Source organism: Acomys minous (assembly GCF_964271855.1).
Source record: "Acomys minous genome assembly, chromosome: 9".
Taxonomy (NCBI): domain Eukaryota; kingdom Metazoa; phylum Chordata; class Mammalia; order Rodentia; family Muridae; genus Acomys; species Acomys minous.
Window position 1 is genome coordinate 68,083,640 of NC_140490.1, and position 9,483 is coordinate 68,093,122.

Consider the following 9,483-nt stretch of genomic DNA (forward strand, 5'->3'; position numbering starts at 1 on the left):
GAAAAGGATAAGAAAAATGAAACATTTGCATTGATGTATTTTTAAATTTTAAATAAATGATTACATTTCAAAAAAGTAAACACTTATTGAGCACTTGTCGTATGTCAGACTCAGCATTGTCCCACGGATATCTGAAAAGCCAAAGTAAGTTCCAAAAATTGCTCCATGAAAGTAGAATCTGAATGAAATGAGCTGGTTAGTTGATAACAATGATTGTCATCAAGTTACCACGTTTGGCCCATGCTAGTTTGTGAGACACATTCCTAGACTCATCAATAAACATATGATGTCCTGAGAACCCTGCCCCGCCCCGAGCCTTATGGCAAGCACGGAGGCTGACCATTGGGCATCAAGTAATGATGGCCTCAAGTTTCTGCTCATGTCAGGACTCACCTGGACAGCTGTCACAGCCCAACCATTTCCTGGGCCTCCTTCCTCTATCTGTTGAGGCACATCACCAGGAGACACTGAGGCAGAGCTGCAGGTGGGCTAACTCTGTGGCACCCCTTCTTTACAGTGCCTGCTTGCTCTGGAGTGGGAAAGCCCACAAGCTTGCTGCCCATAGAGCCAAGTAAGTGCCTCAGTGGTTTACCAGACTCGTACAGTGGAAGAAAGGAGAGCAAAGCAAGTTATTGGCTTGTACTTTTTCTGAATGCCATTGTCACTCTCATTTTCATATGGCCACAGGGTGAGGATGCAGCAGAGATGTCAGAGGCCATCTGGGTGTCGGTGCTATATTGCCCAGGCTCTGTCTGGTCAGACCCTAGATCCGACATGGTAAACTCCCATGCATCCTTCTGGGGCCTGGGTAGTAACAGAGACTTTGAGGGCTGGTAAAACTGGAAACTCTTGCATTTGTTTCCTATTTCATCAGGAGTAAATTTCGTTACTAGATTCTCTTGGTTGCAAGCAATAAACGTTCACTACCAATACAAGCTGAAATTTTCAGTGGTGGAAGGAAAAGCAAATAAAAGGAGTACAGGTTGGGGAAAAAGAAAATGGTGGGTTTTTTCATAGATGACATGATGATCTAATATAAAAAAAATTGAAATAATTGACAAAAGCAGCCATGTGTGTTTATAGTAGGGATTTGGGGTGCCAGACTAATTCATCCATTCAACCCCTTCCTTCTGTACCAGGAGTGAACAGTGGGAGGTGCCTACTCTTAAGAAGTGGGAGAGGGCGTTTAGTGTACAATTAAGGTAAGTGTTTTAGACCAGCCGGAACCCACATAGCAATCAGTCCAGTGCTTTTCTGCTTCTGGGAGCCACTAAGCCTGACCTGCGCTTCCAACTTAGCTTGTTGCCCCTGGCCTTGGGGGGAGGGGGGGCGAGTGCTCAGCTCTAGGTCTGACCCGGGGGCTGGACCCTGACTGCATCCTTTCCAGCTACATGGCTCATCAACTATAGTCTAGGGCTGAGCATTTGGCATCTTGGATTACAGTCACTAGGTCTTGCTCTGTAGATGGACCCATTCCTGTGGACACAGTGCAGGATGCATAGCCAGGGCTTAATAATTAGAGATTAGGCTGTTTATAATAAGTAAGTCTCTTATGTTCCTTTTCTCTCTGCAGATGGGTTGTCTTCACCCCACTGGACACAAGTCTAGTCGCCTCCCAATGCCAATCTTATTTTCTAATCCATAGTGTCCCAGGCCAACCCAGATATGATTCAGTCTTAATGCCCAGTTCCCAGAGAGAAAACTTAATCCAACTGTGCCCAAAGGGCAGGTGACCTCAGCCACGGAGAGTCAAGCTGAACATGTGATGTCTTAGAGTTTCTATTGCTGTGATAAATGTGACCATAACAACTTGGAGAGGAAAGGGCTTATTTCAGCCTACAGTTCTGCTACCTGGGCCATTATTAAGGGAAGTCAGGGCAGAGACCCGGAGGCAGGAAATGAAGTAGAGACCATAGAAGATCACTGCTTATTGTCCTGTTCTCTGAGACTTGGTCAGCCTGCCTTCCTATAGCAGCGAGGATCACCAGACCGTGAGTGGCACCGCCCACAGTGAGCTGAGCACTCCCATTATCAACATCAACCAAGAAAATGCACCACAGGCTTGCTCACAGGCCAATCTGGTGACGTCACTTTTTTTTTTTCTATCAAGGTTCACTCTTCCAAGAATGAATCTAGCTTTTGTCAAGTTGACATAAAACGTAGCTGGTATATGTGGGGAAGCCATGCAGGTGTGGTGGTGCTGGAGTCAGGGGCAATAGCAGAGGGCGGGGATGAGGAAAGTGCTGGCAGGAAGTGAAGGTGGGAAGGTTTGCTTAGAGAAACTGAAGGGGAGGTACGCTGGCAGGGAAGCAATGGGGGATGTGGTGGGGTGCTTTCAGAAGGAAGAAAATGGCATGGGGAGGCGATAGGGGCATGTAATGATTGCTAGGGGAGGTGATAGGATGAATCTTCAAAGAAAGAACAGTTGCCTTGGTGGGCTGGTTAATCTTCCTGAAATGGTTGAGGCAACCACGGTGCAGTTCGTATTAGTTTGTGGTGGTTTGACAGTCACTGTGGTCATCCCCTTTGTGTATCAGCTTGGATACGGGCTGCCCATATAGCTCACAAAATATGGTGTCCGAGTGTGTCTGTGAAGATGTTTCCAGAAATGATTGGCATGTATGTCAATAGACTAAGTAAAGAGGATCTGCTCTCACTGGCTGTCACGGTGTCATCAACCAGCACGTGTAGCATCACCCATCCCATTTCAGGCCTGATCAGAACAAAGACGTAGACAGCACAGCTCCTGGTTTCTGGGCCTTCACATGTAGACTTGTTACCACACTGTCTTTCCTGAGCTTCTGGCTCAGAGGAAATGGATCATGGGAGACTTCAGCCTCCTTCACAATTATGGGAGCTAATCCTACATTATAAACTATCTACCTATTTTTTTTGTCTATGTATCTATCATCTATTGTCTATGTGCCTAGCTACCTATGTATAGCTATCATCTATCTATGTGTCATCCATCCATCATCTCCCATATACACGTGTGTGTGTTTGTATGTATGTATGTATGTATGTATGTATGTATGTATGTATGTATGTATGTATATATTTCTATCTCTTTACCAGCATCTATCTATCCAACTACCCTCTGTCACCAGTCTATGAATCATTTGCCACTAATTTCCTTACCTGCCAACCTGCACCTACCCATTCCTGATAGTGCAGCTCTTCCTTTTGCTTGTCCCAGTGTGTTAGTTACTTGCCACTGTGATGAAAGAAAGAGCTTTGAAGACAGATTTAGCCTGGTTTGTGGTTTTAGTCCATCATAGTGGTGAAAACACAGCAGTGACCGCACTGAGTCTGTGGCCATGGGAGACCTTGCCTGTCTGGCTACATCCTTATAGATGAGGAAGCAGAGGGTTTGGGCAAGAACTGGAAATGGAGATCACCCTCACCTCCCTCCTCAGCAAAGGATGTTTCCACAGTTCTCCAAAAGAGCAGCACAAGATGGCGATCACGTATTCTAACGCACGTGTTGATGGAGGACTCCACACTCAAACCACAAAGACTGAAATGCCTTCTATGCTTCTATACTGTAGCTGTGTGCTGCGCCCTCTGTGCTCTTTTATTTCTGTCTTCCATCTCCAAGAGTCACAGCTCACACCATGAGGCCAGAAGTGGGGGAGTATATGCCCTCCTCTCCCCCAGAGCAGGCCTTGGGGAGAGAGCCAGTTGCCCGGGTGGGAGTCTGACAACCCCAGGCCTTCCCTGTGGAAGCTATCAGAGCCATACTGTGCTCTCACAGGCTGCCATGCTTGGCCTGGCCTGGGCCGGGGCTCAGCTGGGAAGGCACTGCGCTTGGTTTCTTTCAGCCTATGCTTTCCTCATATCTCCTTAATGAACCACACAGGGATCTGGTTCTCAGAACATGGTTCTGGAGCTCTGTTGGAAATATTCCTGCACTCCCACAGCTCTGGGTTGGGCCTGAACTCTCTGAGATCCTGGAATGAACATAGGAAAATCTCCAAAGGAAAAAAGCAACTGACCTTTGGAGATTTGATGCTGTGCCTCAGTCTTCAGCGGGTCACACCCACCCAGCGGCTGTTAATTCTAGTCTCCTGTTTTCGGGCTTTAATTTGTCTGGTATGTAACAGAATCATGGATTCCCCCACTCCCTTTCTGCTTCCCCTTCCTGCTGGGAGAGAATTTTTATGTTTATTCCTAGAGTGTATCTATTCACACACATGAATAAACATGTATAAATATTTAGTATTTATGAGCACAATAATTTGCCTATTTTTTAAAAATATTTTTTATTAATTTATTCTTGTTACATCTCAATGGCTATCCCATCCCTTGTATCCTCCCATTCTTCCCTCCCTCCCATTTTCCCCTTATTCCCCTCCCCTATGACTGTTCCTGAGGGGGATTACCTCCCCCTGTATATGCTCATAGGGTATCAAGTCTCTTCTCAGTAACCTGCTGTCCTTCCTCTGAGTGCCACCAGGTCTCCCCTTCCAGGGGACATAATTTACCTATTTTTATGTCTATGTATCTATCATCTAAAGTCTATGTGCCTACCTACCTATGTATAGATCATCTATTTACGTGTCATCTATCCATCCATCATCTGCCATATATAATATGTATATATGTACATATATATATATGTTTCTGTCTCTCTGCCTGCATCTCTCTATCACTTATCTGACTACCCCCTGTCACTAGTCTGCTAATCATCTGCCACTTATCTACTTACCTGCCTACCTGCCCCTACCCACCCTGACAATGCAGCTCTTCTTTCAGGTTACACATGTAGATCCTCACTGTCAACTGAAGAGATTTAGAATCACCTATGAAGCAAGCATCTAGGTGAGTATAGGGGCCCTTTCCAGAAGGTTTGACTAAGGTGGGACGATCTAATCTGGGTGTGAGCAACACCAATGCCTGGGCTGGGGCCTCACACTGATTGAATCACGAGAGGGCGGGAGGCTGGAGGAATGCCTCAGTGGTAAGGAACAGTCGCTGCTGCTGCAGTGTTGGGGTTTGTTTCCCAGCACCCACATCCGGCAGTTAACAAACACCTATAACTCCACTTCCAGGGACTCTGATGCCCTGTCTGACCTCTGACGGCACCTAGACACACATGTGGAGCACATACATACATGCGGGTACTCATTCATACACATAAATAAAACTAAACAAATCTTTACAACAACAATAATAAAAATTATTAGCCTTTTTTTTTTAAGGAGGAGACAAGCAGAGTGCCCGTGTTTTCAGCTCTATCTGCCTCTGGACTGCGAATGTGACATGACCAGTCACTTCACACTCCCACTACCAGCCTTCCCTCAACCCCCCCACCCCCCTCCTCCGACCTCCCCATTCCCCCACCCCATAAACAAGCTCAAACAAATCCTTTCCTCCATAAGTTGTGTCTGCCAGATGTTTTCTCATTGCAAAGAGAACAGTAACGAATGCATGTGTACCTACGAAGATGTGGTCATTCAGCAAATACGTCTTGGCAGCCGGCTTATTGATTTACCCATACGTGGTCGACAATGTGTTTATCGTTTTTCCTCCTTTGTTTTGTTAGGTGTACACACCACATGTTTTTATGAACTTACGATGTATGATGTGAATTGATGTGAAAAGGTCTCCAGTTAAGTTGGTTAACACGGCCTCTATTTTTTTATTTCGGATGGTAAGAACATGGAAGGCATAGTTGCTTAGCAAATTGGTATTTATCTCCTATTGTTAGCTATGATTTCCCTCTGCATTTGGTCCTCAGAACTTAGCATCTTATGACTGAGACGCCATTTTAATTAAACAAAACAAAACAAACACTCTTGCTGCCGTGCACTGCGCTTGTCTGAAAGGCTGGGGGTGCGAGGGCTGCAGTGAGAAGCGGGATGAGAGCTGGCATTTCTAGGACACACTTCCAGCTCAGCTGATGCTCGCTGAGTGATGCTCCTAATTCTAACTGCAGGGCCTATGGCCGCAGCTGTAGGGAGAAGCACTCTGAATGGTGTTCCCGTGACCGGCCTTCTCGGGCCTGGAACCAAGCCAGGAGCTTCATTGGGTCAAGGGGACAGGCTTTGATCTGGGCCAGGCTCAGCATGGGACAGACAAGGGACTCATAGGAAGGTGGGGTTTAAATAACTCTAGTTTCTCATTCAGGTCAAGTGAAAATGTGGTGCACGCACACACACACACACACACACACACACACACACACACACACACACACTGAAGTATGTGCAGAATCCTGCACTCAGCCAAGGGCCTGAGAATGAGTGGTTGTAGGATGCTGAACCCTAAATGGGACTGCTGTGCCATGCGAAGGATAACACATTTTTATTGTTGTTTTATCCAGGACTCTTTGTGGCAAGCGACAGAAACTTAGACCAGCATGAGCGGGAAGGAGGCTTTGGTTGGCTCGCTAATCCCCACAGACTGGCTGGAAGCACAGATGGGCCGCGTGCCAGAACCCTATTATCAGAAGTGTTCCTTCCGTTTGTCAGCTTCTCTTCCCTCTGCGTTGGCTTCCTGTCCAGGGAACAAAGATGGACACCAGCATCACCTGCTCACAGGAGGCACATGGCCATTCATGGGCCACTCACTGTGATGGATGGATAAGGTTTCAGTCCGTAGCAAAAACTGGAGGGAGAAGGGCCGGTCCCATCCAAGCACATGTGCAGGGGGGGGGGGGGAGGTTCAGCAAAGAAATGGATTAAAGGCACTCAGAAAGGCAAACCTGACACCAGCTCACAACATCACTGTGATGTTGCTGATGTGAACACTGTAGTGAGCTGGTGTCAGGTTTGCAGACATTGTAAAGATGAGCCCCAGCTACAGGCTCTGCACTGGGAAACAGGCAGGATGAGGAGATGTTCCTTTAAGACCTAGGGGGGAAACTCAAGGGCTCTGAGTTTTGTTTTTTGTTTTTTAAGGTTCTGCCATTCTAGGTTTATTGCTTAACTCTCAGCGCTCTTAGACTGGAACAAAGTGCCTGGCCTACCTACAGGCCACTCTGAAAAGAGGTACCTTATACACACACACACACATACACACACACACACACAAAGGCCAAGACTGGAACAAAGTGCCTGGCCTACCTACAGGCCACTCTGAAAAGAGGTACCTTATACACACACACACACACACACACACACACACACACACACACACACACACACACACAAAGGCCAAGATCCTCAGATCCTCCATAGAGTCAGAGTCAGAGGTCTGGCCAGTGCACGTTTGTCCCTCAGTGACAACTCAGAAGTGTGTTTGGGGGGGGGGAGTAGCGCCTCCTTAGGTCTTCCTGGTTGGATAGTTGGAGTTGGCTGAGGCAGCCAGGCCAGCCATCTGCACAAGGCAGACACTCCTAAACTCAGAAATGACATGGGTTTTAAGCCGCTTGCTTGGAGTGGTATGCTACTGGGGCTGGAAAGCGGCTGAGGGCCCCTGGTCCCTGTCTGATCCGATGTCTGTTGGGGCATCCGCATTCATGGAGAGGCTGTGCTAGGATACCCAGGCAAGGATGCTACTTTTAGAGGTCAAAAAACCTGGAGGTCACGTGGCAGAGGTGGTGTTGTCCTGGGGGCCTGATGTGTTGATGTAACCATAGGGTTCTTCTGTGCCTACCCTTGCTGTGAATAAGGACACAGAGACCTTTACAGTTAGTATAAGCTTTAGCCACTAGAGCTGGGAAGACACTTGGCTATTCTAACTTGACAATGTTGGCCTGCCTTACATCCTGCCACACGGCCCATCCCATCACCTGCCAACTTAGTCTCGTCCTGGCACCTGATTCTTTATCCCTGTACCCATGGCAATTCCTCTTTCTGGTCCCCACCTGAGACCTTCTCTCTGGGCCCAGAAGTCCCACCTAAACTCTCTGGCATTGGCCATTCAGAAGGGGATGGAGAATAATGTTTACAAAATACTATGGCAGGAGATGCTTCATAATAATGACAATACCGAAGTCTGGCCCGTCATCAGATCTGCACAGGCACCGGCACAAATCAGTGTTTGAGTAATACAAGGATAACCCTCACACAGTGCACAAAAACATTGGTCCAGCACACTGAGGAACTGGCATCACTGTTCTAAATCCTGCGGATTGCCATTCCTTTACTAATACGGAAGGTGCAGCCTTCAGTTGCATTCCTCATGGGCATGCAGCTGCATCACTGTGCAAGGACGCTTAGCCATACCTCAGGAGGTGTGCTGGTGACTAACAAGGGCAACTTTAACAAGACTAGGAAGGACATTTGTCCTGTGTGCTGGACTCTCTTCCGATCTCTTTATGTTGTTCCCACAAAGGGCGAACCATGTGACCAACAGGCAGCTGACATTTCCCAAGCACTTCATTATAACCCTGAGACGTCCAGCCTACTCTTCCGATCTGCAGACGAAGAAGGCTCTGTGCTCTGGGGGAGATGCAGCGATTTCCCAGCCAGTGGGTGAGATAACCCACCTACAGACTGGGTCATGCTAATCCGTCATCTCCAACCTCCACGCCCCAGCTGAGCATCTGAAGGGATGACTAAAGGAAGGAGGGGGTGGGAGAGCCATTCTAAAGAGAAATGTTTGGAGTGTGAAGCAATCCACAGTAAGAGATGAAGAAAAACCCCAGGTGGACAAGACATGCCTGCTATGTAGGGGCAAGAAGCTAAAATACAAGACCACACCTCCTCCTCCTCCTCCTCTTCCTCCTCTTCCTCCTCTTCCTCTTTCTGTCTGCTAATGATGCTGCCTCCCCTCCATGAGCAGCAGTAAAACCAAGGCATTTTGGGAAGGAAAGGGCACTGTCCTTGTTCATTTTATGTCGACTTGACACAAGCTTTAGTCATTAGAGAAGAATGAGCCTCAATTGAGAAAATATGTCTCTAAGATCAGGCTGTGGGCAAGCCTGTGGGGCATTTTCTGAATTAGTGATTGATGTGGCAGGGCTCAGGCCATTGTAGGTGGTACCACCCCTAGGCTGGTGCTTCTGGCTTCTATAAGAAAGCAGGCTGAGCAAGCCAGGAGGACCAATCCCTCCATGGGAGGTTTTGGTGTTGTCTGTGGGACTTGGGGAAAGACAATTTCTTCAGGCTTCAGGTTCCTCACATGTAAGTCAGAAATATGAGTAAACTCTATTTGAGCTTCAGCCTCATTTCAGGTGCTAGGCTAAACACTGCCATCGTTTCTTGTCCTCATCCTAGTGATGTCATGAGGCAGGTAACCCCTCACTGCCCAGGGCACAGAATCTCGACAGACCTAAATAGCATGGGTGAGCTGGAATAATTGTTAAATGCCTATTTTATATGAGGTCGTTTTGGTGATGAAACAGTGTGTGTGTGTGTGTGTGTGTGTGTGTGTGTGTGTGTGTGTATGGAGGCCAAAATTCAATGTTACGTGTCTTCCCTCCCCCCCCCCACCCCGCTCTCTCTTCCTCCTCTTCCTCCTCCTCCTCCTTTTCCTTCTCCCCTTCCTCCTTCTCCTCTTTGGTTTTTGAGAAATGTCTCACTAAACCTGGCCCTC